Source organism: Mobula birostris, chromosome X (assembly GCF_030028105.1).
Source record: "Mobula birostris isolate sMobBir1 chromosome X, sMobBir1.hap1, whole genome shotgun sequence".
Taxonomy (NCBI): Eukaryota; Metazoa; Chordata; class Chondrichthyes; order Myliobatiformes; family Myliobatidae; genus Mobula; species Mobula birostris.
Genome location: NC_092402.1, coordinates 15,753,591 through 15,774,553, shown reverse-complemented (window position 1 = coordinate 15,774,553; position 20,963 = coordinate 15,753,591).

The following is a 20,963-nucleotide window of genomic DNA, read 5'->3' as shown; positions in this document are numbered from 1 at the left end:
CACAAAGCTGCTAATAATACTCCAAGTGTGGTCTGACCAGTGCCTTAAAAAACGTCAGCAATACATTCTTGCTTTTGAATTCCAGTCCTCTTGAAATGAATGCAAACGTTCAATTTGGCTTCCTTCCCACCGACTCGACTTGCAAGTTAACCTTAAGGGAATCCTACACTAGGACTTCCAAGTCTCTCTGCTTCTCTGATATTGGAATTTCCTCCTCATTTAGAAAATAGTCCACACTTTTATTTCTTCTGTCAAACTGCATGACAGTGCACTTCCCTGCATAATATTCCATCTGACACTTTGCCCATTCCCTTAATCTGTCTAAGTCCTTCTACAGACACTCCGCTACCTCAACACTACCAGCCTCTCCACCTATCTTTATATTGTCCACAAACTTGGCCACAAAGCCATCAAATCTTTCATCCAAATCATTGAGATAAAGCGTGAGAAGAAGCGGTCTCAACAACAGGTCCTGTGGCAAAAGAGTAGTCACCAGCAGTCAATGGGTAAAGGCCCCCTTTATTTCCACTCTTTGCCTTCTGCTCATCAGCCAATCTTCTATTCATGTTAGTATCTTTCCTGCAATACCATGGGTTCTTGTTAAGCAGCCTCATGTGTAACATCTTGTCAAAGGCCTTCTGAAAATCCAAATAAACAACATACACTGACTCTCCTTTGTTTATCCTGCCTATTATTTCCTCAAAGCATTCCAACAGATTTGTCAAGAAACATTTCCCCTGAAGGAAACAATGCTGACTTTGGCCTATTTTATCATGTGCTTTCAAGTACCCAAATATCATCCTCAATCAGAGATTCCAACATCTCCCCAACCTCTGAAGACAGGCTAACTTGTCGATAATTTCCTTTCTTCTGCTTCCCTCCCTTCTCAAAGAATTTCATGACATTTGCAATTTTCCATCCTCAGGAGCCATACCAGAATATACTGATACTTGAAAGATCATTACAATGCCTCCACAATCCCTTCAGCTACCACTTTCAGAACCCGGGGTGTAGTCCATCTGGTACACCTTTATCTTTTCAGCTTCCCAAGCATCTTCTCCTCAGTGATAGCAACAACACTTCAGAAAATCACAAGACATAGGAACAGACAGGCCATTTGGCCCATCATGTCTGCTACACCATTTCATCATAGATGAGGTTTTTTCCCTTCTCAATCCCTTCCTCCTGCCTTCTCCCCATATCCTTTCACTTCTTGACTGACCAAGAACCTGTTAACCTCTGCCTAAGATACACCCAATGATGGGGCCTCAACCGCTGCCACAGATTCCCACCCCATGGCGAAAGAAATTCCTCCTTATCTCCATTCTAAATGTGTGTCTTTCTATTCAGAGACTGTGCATTCTGGTCTAAAGCTCCCACAGTATAGCAATCATCCTCTCCACATCCACTTTATCTAGGCCTTTCAACATTCGATTGGTTTCAGTGAGGTCCCCGCTCATTCTGAGTGGAGTGATTGGGCTATACCCATGGTAACGGTGAGCAAGAAAAGGAAGGCCGGAGCCATTCGTATATGTGGGGATTTCAAAGTCAGCATTAACCCGGAGCTGTGTATTGTGCAGGAATAGAATACATTTTTGCATCTTTGGCAGGCAGGGAGAAGTTTTCAAAGATTGACGTCACAAGCCAATCTGCAAATGTAGATTGAGAAGTCAAAGGTCCAAAGTTCAAATTTAATGTCAGAGAAATGTACACAATATACATCCTGAAATGCTTTTTCTTCACAAACATCCTTGAAAACAGAGAAGTGCCCCAAAGAATGAACGACAGTTAAATGTGAGAACCCCAAATTCCACCCCCCGCCAGATCCCCCCTCCCGCGTGTAAGTGGCAGGAAGCAACAATCCCCCTCTCCCTGACCATCAAAGATAAACACGCATCGGTACTATCACCGAGCCCAAGCGTGTGCTAAGCAATAGCAAAGACGCAGACCAAAGTTACCCCAAAGGCATGCATTTCATCCGAAATTCGACAACCCACAGGTTCTCTCTCTCCCTGGCAAGGGAGAGGGAGGTGTCCCCCATCTTCACCGCGAGCGGGAGACATAACAACCCGCTGGTTTACGATGTTAAAAGTCCGCATCATCGCTTTTGTCGAGCTATGTGTCCGAAGATCACAAAGACCTCGGGTTTTCGGGCCTACAGCGAAAGATTTTCTTGCCTCCCTAACGACACACGAGTCACCGACCTTCGATCCGCCCGTCTCTGGAGCCCCGAGATCTTAGGCTTCCAAACACGATTGAGATTCTCAGGCCATGTTGAATAGTGGCCAGTCGTGGAACCCCGAGAAGGGGTCCCATTTCCCCAAAGAAACGAACCTGCGTGTAACTCCAGGTCAGGGTGTTTAAAAGAACCCTGAAAGGGAAAAATAAAGATATTAAAGGTAGAAATAGAGCTGTTTCCAAAGATGCAAGTAAAGGAGTCGCCGTTAGGTGCCATCATTCCTCCTAAGCTCCGCCTCCTCACAATCAGCACTTATAAGGGACTGTTCCAGTATCATCGTCTCGTCTTTGGTGTCACATCAGCTCCAACATTTAGCAGAGAGCAATGGACCAAGTGCTCCAAGATATCCCAGGGACACAACGTTACCTTAATGACATCATCCTGACTGGATGGAGCACCTCCAGAGCCTTGGCAAAGGGCTTACCAGGCTGAGTGAGTATGGAGTACGCACGAAGAAAGTTTTCCAAGTATGAAATTTCATATTGTGGACATGTCATTGACAGGCATGGCTGACATAAGTCACAAGAGAAGATGGAAGCAGTGCTACAGGCACCCAAACCAGAAAATGTGTCACAACTCAGGTCATACTGGGCCTTGTAAACTCCTTTATTTGAAATCCTGAAATCCAGAAAGCTCCGAAAACAGAAGTCTTTTTCGCCAACAGCTAACGTCACTCAGGTGTGACGTGGCAGCACTGTCAGAGGACACCAGACGTCAGTTGTGTCTCAGTGCTCGTACTGGTTACACATGCATTTGCTGTTCGCTGATATTTTGTGTTCACTGTTGACTTTGTGTTTAATTTCACTGTGAAAATGTCAAAAAGAGCTGCAGATACCCCTATGGGTAACAATGAGAAAAAGAGAAGGAAGCATCTATCATTATCAATAACGCAGAAAGTGGAGTTACTGCAGAAGCTTGATCGTGGTGTGTCTGTGCGGCGTCTTACTGAAGAAAATAGTGTCAGAACTACCACTGTACATGATTTAAATAAACAGAAAGACAAGTTACTGAAGTTTTATAGTGACAGTGACAGTGACGTTCTACATTTATTCCAATAAGTCATTTACCATGTGTTTGATTCGGTTCATTTGAAGCTGTATATCCTTATGTTTTATTGAATGTTTTTGTTGGAAATAAAATGTTTTCTTGTCATTATTCCCTAAACAATACAGTATAACAACTATTTACATAGCATTTACATTGTATTAGGTATAAGTAATCTTGTTACATACACCTGTCAGGGTGCAATCTCCAGTTACCTTTGAAGGTAACCGTAGCCTTCAGCCAGGAGCAGATGTCATCAGGTGGTTCCCAACCTTCACAGAGTGTTTTGACCCTTAACCACGACACACTCCAGTTGGTGGGCTGGCAGTGGTGGCCAAATCACTGCCCATCTGCTCCTGGCTTCCAGCTCCCCTTCTCTCACCTACTCCAAATCCAACAAGAGGCTCATTATGCCTCTTCCCCCATCCTATGAGTTTCTTGTTTTTTGCTCCTTTCGTCCAGGCCCAGATCTGACAAAAAACTCCATGCTGATTTGGCTGGGAAACCTCTGCAGCCGATCTCACAGGGAACAACCATGCCTGCCATCCCTTGTCTTTGCACTCCTGTACTAAGGGCTGGTACTTCAAGGCCCTTCTCTCGTGGGCCTCTTCCCACCCCTCCTCCCACGGCAGTCAGTTCAATTCAGAATTATTTTCTTGTCTTCGGTTGACCACAGTACAATGTCTGGGCGTAAGGTTTTGTGCACCACATCTGGGAACTGCAACCTCCTTCCCACATCGACCCTCATTTCCCAGGACCTGGCTGTTAGCAGCAGATTGGGCTTTGATTGTTTGGCTACGAAAGGCCTGGCTCCCCCTTTGATGAAGGTGATGGTCTTCCTCAAATCTGTGTCAGCCGTCCTCTTCTTGCACCTCTCCCGCTCTAGTGTGTCAGCAAGAGCCAGAAGCACCTTATCATGGCGCCACCTATACCGTCCATGAGTTAGGGCTGTTTTACACCCGCACAGTATATGAGCCAGTGTCCCCTTTTGACCACAGAGCTTACAGTTCGGGTCCCCTCTCATCCCCCATGTACAGATGTAATGGTGAAGGAAGGGGGTCATACACGGATCGCAAGAGGAAGGAAATACGGAAGGGCTCCAGTCTCCATAACTCTCACCATGAGATTTTGCGCTTGGGCAGATCCCATTTTGCCCAGGCACCCTGGGACCCTTGTCCCACTGCCTTTGACATCCACTTCTCTTCCTCACGGATCCGTACTTCTGCCTGTACCATGTCTAGCCTGTTCCTTTTGCTTGCGTTTCCCTACTGCCGGAAGTGAACTGAGCCGAGGTCTTCCCACCTGACGCAGGGGTTGCCGATGATATCTCGCAGCTTCAGAGAACACGCTGCCTCCTCCACAGCTGCGTTGGCTGCCCACTTGCGCCCAGATCTGGTTGTAACGCCTGCTTGCTTTACCAAGACATCATCAGAATCTCTCAAGCTTAATAAGGTTCTGCATTTTGCCACCTTGAATTCCTCCACAACAGATGACGGGGGAAGCTGCGGTTGCCCAGAACGAATGTAGAGGCCCACTGAAGAGAAGCTTGGGGGAACTCCCAACCATCTCCCCAGGTGCTTGTTGGTTTTCCTCTCAATGCCCTCTATGGCAGTTATGGGGAACTCATAAAGTGTGAGGAGCCAGAGAAACCTGGGCAGAATGCCGTATTGGTAAAGCAAGGTCTTGAATTTACCGGGAAGTCCGGATTTGTCGATCTTCTTCCGCCATTCGTCTGTCTGCTTCACAGTATTGGTGACATTGGCCCCATCTGTCAGTGACACATTAAACCACTTCCCCAAGCATTTTATCGGGTTATCTTCGATGGAAGGGATGACCTCACCCTGAACTGGGAGGCTAAACTTGCTAGTAACTTTGCCCTTTTTGATCACCATGCACCTGGACTTCTTGGCCTTGAAGGACATCCTTACCCAAGTGGCTACATTACCCAGGGTTTCCAAGTATTTTGCATCACTTTTCTCTGTGGAAATCACTGGCAGTATGCTGGCAGTTTGAGAGTTTCAGGGGACAGAAGTGATTGCATTTACTGCAACTAGGGAGAAGATGCTTGGGAAGCTGAAATATCTAAAGATAGAATAGTCATCTGGACCTGATGGACTGCACCACAGGCTCTGAAAGAAGTAGCTGAAGAGACTGTGGAGGCATTGGTAATGATCTTTCATGGATCACTAGAGCCTGGCATGGTTCTGGAGGACAGGGAAATTGCAAATGTCACTTCACATTTGAAGAAGGGAGGGAGGCAGAAGAAAAGAAACAATTGGCTAGTTTGCCTGACATCAGTCTTCGTAAAGATGTTGGAGTCTATTGTACAGGATGAGGTCTCAGAGTACATGCAGGCAAATGATAAAATAGGCCAAAGTCAGCATGGGAAACCCTTGCCTGACAAATCTATTGGAATTGTTTTTGGAAATAACAAGCAGAATAGAGCCCATGGTATGAGAGGAAAGATACTAGCACGGATAGAGGACTGACTGATGACCAGGAGGCAAAGAGAAGGAATGAAGTGGGTTTTTTTCTGGTTGACTGCTGGTGACTAGTGTTGTGCCACAGGAGTTGGTATTGGGACCACTTCTTTTCATGTTGTATATCAATGATTTGGATGAAGGAATTGATGGTTTTGTGGCCAAGTCTGTAGACAATACAAAGATAGATGTAGAGGCAGGTTATGAAGAGGAAGCAGGGTATCTGCAGAAGAACTTGGATTGGGGAATGGGCAAAGCGACAGATAGAGTATTATGCAGGGAAGTACATGGTCATATACAAGTACATTGGACACATCAACCTTTGGAAGATTTGAGCTCCAACCTTGTGCACAACTGACTGTTTTAATTATGATGAGCCCTCTTGATTTTCTTCCCTTTTTTTCTTTCCTCCTCAGTAATAGTTTGGTGAAGCTAACATTCAGAGATATATTTTCTTCATAATTGTATGTAGTGTACGATCTGTTATTTCTTGCCGATGGGCAATTGCATGGCAGCAGTAGTTACACTGTATTCACACAGATTGGGGTTCAGGTCGGTGAGTCATCCCAACTTCCCCGGTTTGGTGGGACCCAAGTCATATAGACCCTGGACATACAGAGTATGAGAAAGGTGGTTTTATTGCTGGTGAATCCAGTGGCTGTTAGTGAAGGGATAACAACCCTTCAGTAGTGAAGCCCACCCCCCAGGGGGAGGGGAAATATGAGACTTGAGTGGAGAGAACATCTCAGATGCTGGATGAGTGGCAGTACTCTGATAATGTGAAAAGACAGTGACTAGTGGAGTGTCTAAAAGGTCTGGCTGCTGAGGTGGTGAGGTCCTTAAAAGCAGAGAATCCATTTGCCAATTCAGTGGGCTACATGCAAGTGTTAGAAAACATTTCTGGCATGGCGGGAAGACCAATGCAGCTTAAGAATGGGTTCAGGTGCATGTTTCAGGAGGAAGAGGAGCAACTTTGTGCCTACAGTTTTCAATAAGAGAGCAGCTTGTTTGTGGCGTAAAGGGGCAGAAGTTCATTATTTCCTGATCAGCCAGGGCTGGAAAGGATATGGTGAGAAGGGCAGGTGCATGGGGTTGACTGAGATCCAGGATCAACCATGATGGAATGGCAATGAAATAAATGACCTAATTCTGTCCCTGTGTCTTATGGAGCCGGAACGTTGATGCGGATGCATGACACCATCTTCAGACAGGCCCAAGGAGTGCATCTGACATCACTGAAGGGCCTCTGTTGACATCACCTTGGGAGCAGATCCTTAGCAACGGCACAGGATCAATAAACACCGTGGACCCCAAGCAGCAATTACATATATTGACCTAGAGTTGACCCCATAATCCCAACAACTAAACTATCATCCCTCACCAATACAATCCTTCTAAACATTGCCGCTCAAAGGAATGGAAGGAATTCATACATTGTCTCACTGTTGTTGGAGTTCCCTCTCTCAGGCAGTCTCTCCATCTGGTCCAGGTTTCCTCCTTCCTCTTCACACGGAAGATGTTGTTCATGAAACGAACTTGAGGCCATGAATAAATCCCAATGAGGTAACAATTCCCGACTGCAAGGTGAGACCTTTGTGCTAGGTAGTGAATTCCTGACCCGATCAGTGCCATTCCATTGGGAATGCCAATGAGCAGGATGACCCAAGCACCAGATTTGTCACTTGTGGATCTGGCAAATCTCCACATCATCATCTGAGTATCAATGTAATCTGCAGCCCACAATGAGGCATTTTCACACATTGTGTCAACACCTACCTCCAGATCAGCAAACTATCCTCCAGTCAAGCTGAAAGTGGATGTTCTGCCTCTCATCTCCAAGTGACCAGAGTTTAAATCCTATTGTGATGCTGCATCTCATTGTGATGTTTCTCACTGGTGTCACAATGGCCTTGAGATGTCAGATCTCTCCCTGAGTGACCACACCTCAACATCTCCATATTTAGTACACGCCTTGGTCATTTGGCTGGGTTACAATGACGTGATGAGGGTGAAACGAATAACTGGTTTACTTGCTGCCCCTGGATCTGTCATTACAACAGGATACCACCAGAGTGTTGTCCACAGTGGACCTGTGATTGCGACAGAAGGCCACCAGGTGGCAGTATGGACCACAGGGGAGCAAAGCCAAACCCTTTCTCGCCTCCTCCTAATCTTGTAGACATCTATATTTGGAGATACAGCGTGGAATAAGCCCTTCCAGCCCTTTGAGCCGCACCACCAGCAGCCGTCAATTTAACCTGAGACTAATCATGGGGCAATTTACAATGACCAGTCCACCTACCAAAGGCTAGGCGTTTGGACTGTGAGAGGAAATTGGGATACCCAAAGAAAATCGAGACATTCCATGGGGAGGACGTACAAATTTCCTACAGACAGCACTGGAATTTGACTCTAATCTTTGACTCTCTGAGCTGTAATAACGTCGCACCATCCGCTATGCTACGTGCTGCCCCATCTCTCCTCATTCTCCTCCACTCCAGGGAATAATGGGTTAACATATTCAACCTTTCCCTATAAATCAACTCCTCTAGTACTGGCAACATCCTTGTAAAATTTATCTTTCAATCTTATTCACATCTTTCCTATTGGTAGGTGACCAGAACTGCACAAGGTACTCACCAACACCTAAAACAAAATTGGGAAAACATCCCAACTCTTGTACTCAATATTTTGATTAATGAATGCCAAATGGGCAAAAGCTTTCTTTACAACCCTATCTATTTATGATGCCACTTTCAATGAATTAGGGATCTGTATTCCCAGATCCCTCTGTTCTACCGCACCCCTCAGTGCCCTTCCACTCACCGTGTAAGCCCTACCCTGGTTTGTCCTCCCAAAGTGCAACATCTTACACTTGTCTGCATTATCCTCCATCTGATATTTTTTAGCACATTTATCCAGCTGGTCCAGATCCCTTTGTAAACTTCGATACACTTCCTCGCCGACACTACACCCCAGTCATGGTGTCATCCAGAAATGTGCTGATTCAGCTCACCACATTATCATCCAGACTGTTGAAAAACATGACAAACAACAATCAGCCGATCCCTGCGGCACAACAGCAGTCACAGGTCTCGAGTCAGAGAGGCAACCATCTACTACCACTCTTTGGCTTCTCCCAGAAAGTCAATATCCAGTCGAATTTACTACATCATCCTGAATGCCAAGCGACTGAACCTCCTTCACCAACCTCACATATGGGACCTCATCAAAGACCTTGCTAAAGTCCACGTAGACTACCTCCACTGCCTTGCCTTCATCAACTTCCTGGCCAGCTTCCTTGAAAACATCGATAAGATTGGTTGGACATGACCAAACACACACAAAGTCCTGTTGATAATCCCTAATCTGTTCTGGTCCATCCTAATACTCATATAGCCAGGCCGTTAGAATATCTTCCAATAACTTATTTTCTAAATAGGGAGAAAATTCAAAAATCAGTGGTGCAAAAAAAATTGGGAGTCCTCGTGCATGATTCCCTGAGGGTTAACTTGCAGGTTGAGTTGGTGGTAATGAAGGCAAATGCAATGTTAGCATTCATTTTAAGAGAACTGGAATACAACAGCAAGGCTGTCATGCTGAGGCTTTATAAGACATTGCTCAGACCACACGTTGTACTGTCAGCAGTTTTAGACCCCATATCTAAGAAAAGATGTGCTGGCATTGGAGAAGATCCAGAGGAGGTTCACAAGAATGATCCCAGGAATGAAAGGGTTAACATGAGGGGTGTTTGATGGCTCTGGGTCTGGGCCTGGAGCTCAGAACAATGAGGAAGGTGGGGTGGTTCTTACTGAAATCCATCAAATATTGAAAGGCCTAGATAGAGTGTATGTAGAGAGGAGATTTCCTGTGGTGGGAAGTCTCGGAATAGAGGGACATTAGCTTAGAACAGAAATGAGGAAAAATTTCCTCTGCAAGAAGGTGGTGAATCAATATTTCAGACCACTATGAACAGTTTCAGGCCCCTTATCTAAGAAAGATGTGCTGGCATTGGAGAGGGTCCAGAGGAGGTTCACAAGAATGATCCCAGGAATGAAAGGGTTAACATGAGGGGTGTTTGATGGCTCTGGGTCTGGGCCTGGAGCTCAGAAGAATGAGGAAGGCGGGGGGGGGGGGGGCGGTGGTTCTTACTGAAATCCATCAAATATTGAAGGGTCGAGATAGAGTGTATGTAGAGAGGAGATTTCCTGTGGTGGGAAGTCTCGGACCAGAGGGCACAGCCTCAGAATAGAGGGACGTTAGCTTAGAACAGAGATGAGGAAAAATTTCCTCTGCAAGAAGGTGGTGAATCTGTATTTCAGACCACTATGAACAGTTTCAGGCCCCTTATCTAAGAAAGATGTGCTGGGATTGGAGAGGGTCCAGAGGAGGTTCACGAGAATGATCCCAGAAGACAGGAGAATGGGGTTAAGAGGAACAATAAATCAATTATGATGGAATGGTGGAGCAGACTCAATGGGCCGAATGGCCTATTTTACCTCCTGTGTCTTACCCACTGCTGATGTTAGACTCCCCCGCTGGAGGAAACAACCACTCAGCATCCACTTTATCTGGACCTTTAAACATTCGATAGGTTCCATCTTTCATTCCTCTCAACTCCAGGGAGTACAGACACAGAGTCATCAAATGCTTCTCACATGTTAATTCTTTAATTCCTGGAGTCATTCTCATAAACCTCCTCTGGACTCTCTCCAGCGCCAGCACATTTTTTTCGTAGGTGAGGGACCTAAAACTGCTCACAATACTTCAAGTGTGGTCTGACCAGTGCCTGATAGAAGATCAGCATTACATCACAAACAAGAGAAAATCTGCAGATGCTGGAAATCTGAGCTACACACACAAAATGCTGGAGGAACTCAGCACACCAGGCAGCATCTCTGGAAAAGAGTACAGTGGACGTTCTGGGCCCAGACCCTTCAGCAGGACTGGAGAAAAAAAGGTGAGGAGTAAGTATAAAAAGTGGCGGAAGGAGAGACAAACACAAGGTGATTGGTGAAACCAGGAGGGGGAAGATGAAATAAACAGCTGGGAAGTTGAACGTGAAAGAGATGCAGGGCTGGAGAAGGGAGAGTCCGTCGACTGTTTCTCTCGCTGCTTCTCTCATTGCGCTCTATGCCCCACGCTTTCCGCCATGAGGAGGTACCTGGAGTCCCTATCCCAGTCACTTCCACAACTTTGGGATTCTCTCTCCACCTGCCTGTAATGGACCTGTCTGCTACTTTATCCTCCGCCAAATCCGCACTTTCAATCATCAGTTCTTTGACTTTCTCACATCCTGCAAGGATCGGAAGATCACCCGTCTCCAGACCACAGAACCTGCCAGTAATGACATCCCCCAACTCCCCCTCGCCCTCTCCTTCACCATATCCCATCTCCTTTCCTCTCTCCTTGCCTGCCCACCAAGAATGTACAAGGTAAGGTTAGTAAGTTTGCAGATGACACTGAAATAGATAAAACAGTGAACAGTGAAAAAGGGTTTCAAAAATTCCAGAGCAATTTTGATCAGCTGAGTACATGGACTGAGGAATGGCAAGTGGAGTTTACTTCAGAAAAGTCTGGAATATTGCAATTTTGGAAAGTCGAATTCAGGTTGGACATTCGTAGTGAATGGAAAGGGCCCGAGGAGTGTTGTAGGACAGAGAAACCTTGGAGTACACATGCAAGGCTCACTGAAACTGGAGTCAAAGGTTGACAGGGCAGTGAAGATGGCTTTTGGCACGCTCAGCTGCATAAATCAGCCATTGAATTTAAAGGTTTGGAGATTACAGTGCACAAGGGATTTTGCAGATGCTGGAAATCTAGAGCAACACACACAAAATATCGGACCTCAGCAGGTCAGGCAGCATCTATGGAGGGGAATAAATGGTTGACACTTCAGACAGAGGCCCTTCATCATTACTGAAAAGGAAGGGGGAAGAATCCAGAACAAGAAGGTGGGGAGTGGGTCAGGAGGACAAGCTGGAAGGTGATCATTTATTCCCCTCCATAGATGCTGCCTGACCTGCTGAGTTTCTCTAGCATTTTGTGAATGTTACTTGGAGTATCATGTTCAGTTTTGTTTGCCCTGCTATAGCAAAGTTGTTATTAAACTGGAAAGAGTGCAGCTGAGATTTATTAGGATGTTGCCAGGATTTAAAGGACTGAGTTACAGGGGGAGTTTGGATGGGCTGGGACTTTATTGCTTCAAGTAAAGGAGACTGAGAGGTGTTCTCATGGAGGTGTATTAAATGCTGAGGGGCATTAGTAGGCTGAATGCACACTGCTTTGTTCCGAGAGGTAAGGAATTAAGAATTAGAGGGCATAGGCTGAAGGTGAGAGGGAAAAGACTGAATAGGAACCTGAGGGGCAACTTTATTTACACAGAGTGTGGTGTCTATATGTAGTGAGCTGCCAGAGGAAGTGGTTGAGGCAGGTACAATAACAACTTTCAACAGGTACATAGATTGGAAAGGTTTAGAACAGGGGTTCTCAACCTTCTTTTATGTCAGCGACCCCTCCCATTAACTGAGGGGTCCATCAAACCCAGGTTGGGAAGGTTATGGGCCAAATGCTGGCAAATGGGTCCAGCTTGGATGGGGTATCTTGGTCAGCATGGACTAACTGGGCCAAATGGCCCGTTTCCATATTGTATGAAGTATGGTTGAAACCTCGTTGGTTTCCTTGGCTGTACAAGTCAAGGGAAAACACACTCTGGTCCTGCCAAACCCGTGAGATTGAGACGACCCTCCTACCCCAAACCCCGGCTTGTGTGGATATTGTGTTATTTGCTACCCTGTTACAACTCAGTGCCAAGAAATAACAGACAGCACACTGCATACGACTAAAGGAATTATATTTATGATTCTTATTTAGCTAAAACACAGTCAAATGTGTACAAGTTGGAGCTCACCTTGAACTTCTCTGTCACTCACGCACCGGGCCTTAGGTCTGTGTGAAAGCACACACCACCTTCTGAACGTCACTCGCAATCCATCTCAAACAATCAGGTCTCCCACTGGGTCGTATCCTACGACAGGTTCTCCCCGGCATCTTCTCTCTTCATCTCCCACTGAACAAAAGACCCAAGACCAACCTTCGTGACCCTCACCAAAAAAACCTCCCCGCAGTTCCACCATCCTAATTGGATGGCACACATTTCTCATCATCCTTTATGTTCAACAATAACCCAAAAAGGCTGAAAGCAGGACAGATTGCTCATACAGAACTTCCAAATGAAATACATACAGCCTAACAGTAAAGTTGTGAACCAGGGCATTACATGGTTCTGTATGATCAGATCGACGTTGCCAGTGTGGCTGATAATGAAGTGATTGGGATGTCGAGGTATTGGGATGAAAAGTCCTTTTTGATGGACGACAGATCATAGTCTCTGGGGGTTTGCCACTTTCAAGGAATTATGGATCTGTATTCCTTCTGTTCTACTTCACTCCTTGGTACTCTTTCACTCCCCGTGTGAGTCCTACCCTGGTTTGACCTTGCAAAGTGCAACACCTTACACTTGTCTGCATTACCCTCCATCTGATATTTTTTAGCCCATTTTCCAGGTGGTCCAGGTCCCACTGCAAACTTTGATAGCCTTCCTCACTGTCCACTACACCCCCAATCTTAGTGTCATCCACAAATATGCTGATTCAGTTTACCACATTATCATTCAGATTGTTGATACAGATAACGACAACCAACCGATCCTGCAGCTCAACACCAGTCACAGTGAATTAGATTAGTGAATTTGGCACAGTCTAATACACACAAAGCCATACAGATATCCCCAACCAATCCCAATATTTACATAGCCAGTCCATCAGAATACCTTCCAATAACTTATTTTCTAAATAGGAAGAAAATTCAAAAATCAGTAGGGAGTCCTCGTGCATCATTCCGTAAAGGTTAACTTGCAGGTTGAGTCGGTGGTAACGAAGGCAACTGCAATGTTAGCATTCATTTCCAAGAGGACTAGAATACAACAGCAAAGATGAAAAGCTGAGGCTTTGTAAGACATTGGTCAGACCACCCGGGGAGTATTGTGAGCAGTTTTAGGCTCCTTATCTAAGAAAGGATGTGCTGGCCTTAGAGGAGTTTCACGAGAATGATCTCAGAAATGAAAGGGTTAACATATGAGGAGCGTTTGATGGCTCTGAGACAGTACTGTCCGCAGTTTAGAAGGAGGGGGGATCTCACTGAGACCTATGGAAAATAGAGCAGATGCGCAGAGGTTGTTTCCTGCAGTGAAGAATTCTCAAACCAGAGGGCACAGACTCGGAGTAGAGGGACGTCCATTAGAATAGAGATGAGGAGGAATTTCTTTCGCCAGAGGTTGATGAACCTATGGAATACATTACCACAGACGGCAGTGCAGGCCAAGTCACTGAGAATATTTCAGGCAGAGGTTGATAAGTTCTTCATTAATCAGGGTGTCAAAGGTTAATGGGAAAAAGCAGGAGAATGGGGTTGGGAGGAATAATATATCAGACATGATGGAATGGTGGAGCAGACCCGATGGGTTGAATGGCCTATTTCTGCTCCTATTTCTTATGATCTTGTGGTCTAACTTACACACTACCAATGTCAGGCTCACCAGCCTAAAATTTCCTGGGTTATACTTGGTGGTTTTCTAAAACAACAGAACATTTGACGTGCTCCAATCCTCTGATACCTCTCCCATTACTGAGGACATTTTAAATACAGTATCTCTGCTGGGATCCCTGCAAATTATGCACGAGCCTCCCACAAACTCTGAGAGAACACCTTGTAAGGCCCTGGGGAGTTATCCACCCTCATTTGTTTCATGACAGCAAAGAACATAGAACATGAAGTGTACAGCACAGGAACAGGCCATTCACACCACAATGGTGCGTTGAATCAGCTGAAAGGCAAATCAAAAACACCCAAACACTAATCCCTCCTACCTCCCTCATATCCATATCCCTTCATCTTCCGTACATCCATGTACATATCTAAACGTCTCTTAAAATCATCTCATGTATTTTTGCCTCACTCACCATACCAGGTAGCACATTCCAGGCATCCATCACTCTGAGTTGAACATATTACCACTCACTACTGCCTACTGCCTCTCACCTTCAATGCATGCCCTCTGGTATGAGACATTTAAACCCTGGGAAACAGATACTCCCTGTCTACTCTATCAATGCCTCTCATCATCTTGTCAACCTCCTTCAGGTCTCCCCTCAGCCTCCGATGCCCCAGAGAAAACAACCCAAGTTTATCCAGCCTCTCATGATAGCACATGCCCTCTAAACCAGGCAGCATCCTGGTAAACCTCTTCTGCACCTTCTTCAAAGCCTCAACATCCTTCCTACAGTGGGGCAACCAGAAATGTATGCAATTTTCCAGATGAGGCCTTACCAGAGTTTTATCAAGTTGCAACATAACCTCCTGACTTTGAACTCAATGCCTCGACTCATTAAAGCAAGCATTCCATAAGCGTTCTTACCATCAACCTGTATAGCCACTTTCAAGGAGCTATGAACTTGGAACCCAAGATCTCTCTGCTCAGCAACACTGTTAAGGACCTTTCTCTTAACAGTGTACTGTCTCCTTGCATTTGCCCAACTGAGGTGCAACACCTCACATTTATCTGGATAAAATTCCATCTGCCATTTCTCAGCCCATATCTGCAACTGATCAATATTGTGCTGTGTTCTTTGCCAGTCTTCTATGCTGTCCACAACTGCACCAATCTTGCTGTTATCCATAAATTTACTAACCCACCCACCTACATTTTCATCCAGGTCATTTATATACATTACAAACATCAGAGTTCCCAACACAGACTTTGCAGAACTCCACGAATTACAGACCTCCAGTGTGAGTAAGTCCCTTCAACCACTGCCCTCGGTCCTCTTTGCGCAACCCAGTTCTGAGTCCAAGCAGTCAATTTGCCGCAGATCCCATGCATCTTAATCTTCCGGAGTAGCCTCCCATGAGGGGCTTTTTCAAACATCTTACTAAACTCCATGTAGACAATATCCACTGCCCTCCTCATGTGTTTTATTTGATCCTGACTTCCGAAGCTTTACATATACTTCCTTTTCCTTCTTGATTAACTTTATCACTTCCTTGGACTTCCAGAACTCTCTTATCTTTCTATCCCCATCCTTCCTTCTAAGAGGACCACAGCTTTCCTGTACTCTGTGCAATTGATCATCAAACACCTTCCACATGTCTAATATGTGCAAACAGCCTTTCCTCTGTAATCTGTATCGGGTGCATGACCTCGCTGCTGCTTTGCCTCACTTTCACAGACTGTGTCCATCCCCTTGTGTATTCCACAGGGGACATGTCATTGTGCTAGGGCACCACTAGGTGGGGATGTTGTCCACAGGGGACAAGTCATTGTGCTAGGACACCACTAGGTGGGGATGTTGTCCACAGGGGACATGTCATTGTGCTAGGACACCACTAGGTGGGGATGTTGTCCACAGGGGACAAGTCATTGTGCCAGGACACCACCAGGTGGGGATAGCAACACACATCAAAGTTGCTGGTGAACGCAGCAGGCCAGGCAGCATCTCTAGGAAGAGGTACAGTCGACATTTCAGGCCGAGACCCTTCGTCAGGACTAACTGAAGGAAGAGTTAGTAAGAGATTTGAAAGTGGGAGGGGGAGGGGGAGATCCAAAATGATAGGAGAAGACAGGAGGGGGAGGGATGGAGCCAAGAGCTGGACAGGTGATTGGCAAAGGGGATACGAGAGGATCATGGGATGGGAGGTCCGGGAAGAAAGACAAGGGGCGGGGGATCCCAGAGGATGGGCAGGGGGTATAGTCAGAGGGACAGAGGGAGAAAAAGGAGAGTGAGAGAAAGAATGTGTGTATAAAAATAAATAACAGATGGGGTACGAGGGGGAGGTGGGGCATTAGCGGAAGTTAGAGAAGTCAATGCTCATACCATCAGGTTGGAGGCTACCCAGATGGAATATAAGGTGTTGTTCCTCCAACCTGAGTGTGGCTTCATCTTTACAGTAGAGGAGGCCGTGGATAAACATGTCAGAATGGAAATGGGATGTGGAATTAAAATGTGTGGCCACTGGGAGATCCTGCTTTCTCTGGCGGACAGAGCGTCAGTGTTCAGCAAAGCGGTCTCCCAGTCTGCGTCGGGTCTCGCCAGTATACAGAAGGCCACATCGGGAGCACCGGACGCAGTAGATCACCCCAGCCGACTCACAGGTGAAGTGTCGCCTCACCTGGAAGGACTGTTTGGGGCCCTGAATGGTGGTAAGGGAGGAAGTGTAAGGTCATGTGTAGCACTTGTTCCGCTTACAGGGATAAGTGCCAGGAGGGAGATCAGTGGGGAGGGATGGGGGGGACGAATGGACAAGGGAGTCGCGTAGGGAGCGATCCCTGCGGAAAGCAGTGGGGGGGAGGGAAAGATGTGCTTAGTGGTGGGATCCCGTTGGAGGTGGCGGAAGTTACTGAGAATAATATGTTGGACCCGGAGGCTGGTGGGGTGGTAGGTGAGGACCAGGGGAACCCTATTCCTAGTGGGGTGGCAGGAGGATGGAGTGAGAGCAGATGTACGTGAAATGGGGGAGATGCGTTTGAGAGCAGAGTTGATAGTGGAGGAAGGGAAGCCCCTTTCTTTAAAAAAGGAGGACATCTCTCTCGTCCTGGAGTGAAAAGCCTCATCCTGAGAGCAGATGCAGCGGAGACGGAGGAATTGCGAGAAGGGGATGGCGTTTTTGCAAGAGACAGGGTGAGAAGAGGAGTAGTCCAGATAGCTGTGAGAGTCAGTAGGCTTATAGTAGACATCAGTGGATAAGCTGTCTCCAGAGACAGAGACAGAAAGATCTAGAAAGGGGAGGGAGGTGTCAGAAATGGACCAGGTAAACTTGAGGGCAGGGTGAAAGTTGGAGGCAAAGTTAATAAAGTCAACTAGCTCAGCATGCGTGCAGGAAGCAGCGCCAATGCAGTCGTCGATGTAGCGAAGGAAAAGTGGGGGACAGATACCAGAATTTTTTTTTATTTCAAAATATACTTTATTCAAAAATAAATATATACAATAAACCATTCAATAACTTTTCATCCTTTACATACGTTTCCATTATACTCAGTAAAATATCCGTGTTTATAGCCACCCACGTGGCACTCCAGTAGTTCAGCTTAGCATCTCACTGTTGAGGGGTATACTCCTCGCCCACCGACCCCTCCCACTCCCACGGGTGGAGAAAACCTATACTGTGGTCCTTCCCCACCGGGCCCTTGCGGTGGCTGCACCAAGTTTCAGTGCGTCCCTCAGCACGTACTCTTGCAGCCGAGAGTGTGCCAGTCGGCAGCACTCTCCCACGGACATCTCCATGTGCTGTTAGATCATCAAGTTTCGGGCTGACCAAAGAGCGTCTTTCACCGAGTTGATGATCTGCCAGCAGCACCGGATGTTGGTCTCCGTGTGCGTCCCCGGGAACAGCCCGTAGATCAGAGAGTCCTCTGTTACGCAGCTGCTGGGGATGAAACGTGACACTAGCCCGTCCATCCTCCTCCACACCCTCTTTGCGAACTGGCAGTGTGCAAAGAGGTGGGTCACAGACTCCTCCTCACTGCAGTCCTCCCGTGGGCAGTGGGGTGCGGAGACGACATTCCGGGCGTACAGGAGGGCTCTGACTGGGAGGGCCCCTCTCACCGCCAGCCAGGCGAGGTCTTGGTGCCTGTTGGTGAGATCTGGCGATGAGGCATTTTGCCAGATGAACTGGACAGTCTGCTCAGGGAACCACCCCACTGTGTCCATCACGTCCTTCTCCTGCAGTGCCTGCAGGACACTTCGTGCCGACCACTGCCTGATGGCCTTGTGGTCAAAGGCGTTCTCCTGGAAGAACTTTGCTACGTGGGACAGGTATGCCGGCAACGACCAGCTGACTGGGGCGTTGCGCGGGAGTGGGGCCAGACCCATCCTTTGTAGCCAGGGCGACAAGTAGAACCTGGGCACATAGTGGTACTTGGTGCCCACATACCTGGGCTCTACACACAACCTGATGCAGCCACATACGAAGCTGGCCATCAGGGTGAGGGCGACATTGGGGACGTTCTTGCCCCCGTTGTCCAGGGACTTGTGCATGGCGGTCCGTCTCACCCGCTCCATCTTGGATCCCCAGACGAATCTGAAGACAGCCCGGGTGAATAGGCACGGAACATAGATTGTTCCACAAAGCCAACAAAAAGGCAGGCATAGCTAGGACCCATACGGGTGCCCATAGCTACACCTTTAGTTTGGAGGAAGTGGGAGGAGCCAAAAGAGAAATTATTAAGAGTAAGGACTAATTCCACTAGACGGAGCAGAGTGGTGGTAGAGGGGAACTGATTCGGTCTGGAATCCAAAAAGAAGCGGAGAGCTTTGAGACCTTCCTGATGGGGGATGGAAGTATCCAAAAAGAAGCGGAGACCAGGTGGGGATGTTGTCCACAGGGGACAAGTCATTGTGCTAGGACACCACTAGGTGGGGATGTATTCCACAGGGGACATATCATTGTGGATGGACACCACGAGGTGGGGATGTTGTCCACAGGGGCATGTCGTTGTGCTAGGACACCACCAGGTGGGGATGTTGTCCACAGGGGACATGTCGTTGTGCTAGGACACCACCAGGTGAAGAGTGTTTGTTGTAATTGGAAATCAGGGTCAGAAGTGTTGGAAAATATGACCTCTTGAGATCCAGGTGAGCAAGGCAATCAATTTGCCAACTGACTACAGGACTTCGGGTGTCATGTTGCAGATAAGAAGGATAATAAATCAGCCATGATAGAATGGTGGAGCAGACTCGATGGCTGAATATCCAAGTTCTCCTCCTTTGCTTTCTGGTCTTATGTCGCAGATGGCAATGAGACCGTGTTGAGAGGATTGTGTGCAGTCTGGTCTCCTTGCTACAGAAAGCATCTGATAAGCTGTAGAGGGGGCAAAACAGATTCACAAAATGTAACTGTGTCAGGGTGGAGGCTGGTTTATAACAAGAGGCTGGACAGACTGAGACCGTTTCCCCTGGAATTCTGGAAGCTGAGTGGTGACCTCATGGATATTTGTAAAATTATGAGGGACTGAGATAAGGTGGGTGGTCACAGTCTTTTCCCCAGGATAGGGGAGTCTGAGACTGGAGGGCACAGGTTCAAGATGATAGGGGAAAGATTTGAAAGGGACCTGAGGGATACGTTTCCCACACAGAAGGTGGTGGGTATGTGGAGAAAGCTGCCAGATTGGAGATTCAAGATTGAGGATATTAAAATGTCATTTCCAGTGCAAAATTGTAAAGGAGAACAAAATAACTGTTATTCCTCATTCAATGCAACACAAAATAAAACACAATAAGATAACGGACGCACTAATAAAAAACACAATGAAAATAAGTAGATAAGATAGATTGATTGTATGTTCAGAAAGTGACGCCGGGGACAGGGATATCTGTACTTAAGGTGACGGACAGGAAATGAAAAAGCAGTGGTGGTTGGGGGTGTGGAGGGGTGGGTTAGTAGGTGGAGGTGTTAATTAACCTTGCTGCTTGGGGAAGGTAACTGGTAGAATCTTTCATGATGTTACTGGCACTTCTCCAGTGCCTCTCTGTATCTATGTCCTTGGTGGCAGGTAGGGCTGGTGCCAGTGATGCCATAGGCTGTTTTGACTACCCATTACAGAGTCCTCCAGTACACCACAGTGCAGTTTCTGTCCCAAACAGTGATGGAGCATGTTTGGATGCTCTCTACTGTGCACCTGCAGAAGGATGCGAGTACAGATGTGCAAAATCCAGCTCTCTTCAGCCCCCTCAGAAAGTAGAAGTGTTGGTGAGCTTTCTGTATGGAAAGAAGCTCTTAAATCTACAAATCGTAGAGGAAGATTTGGTGAGGTTTCCTGATTGCGTTGGATGGCTTCTGGGACCACGACAGGTTCTGCATTCTTCAGCTTCTTCAGCCAGGGCTTGTGAATCTATGGAATTCATTGTGACTGTGCAGGACGAGTCATTGGGTATATTTAAGGCAAAAGTTGATAGGTTCTTGATTAAACAGAGTGTCAACGTTTACCGGGAGAAAACAGGAGGATGCGTTTGAGAGGGATATTAAATCAGACATGATGGAATGGCAGAGCACATCTAATGGGCCGAATGGCTGAATTATGCTCCAAAATATTATGGTTTAAAATCAAGTAACATTTGGCTTGTGCCTATAAGCTGTTTGCCTCATTG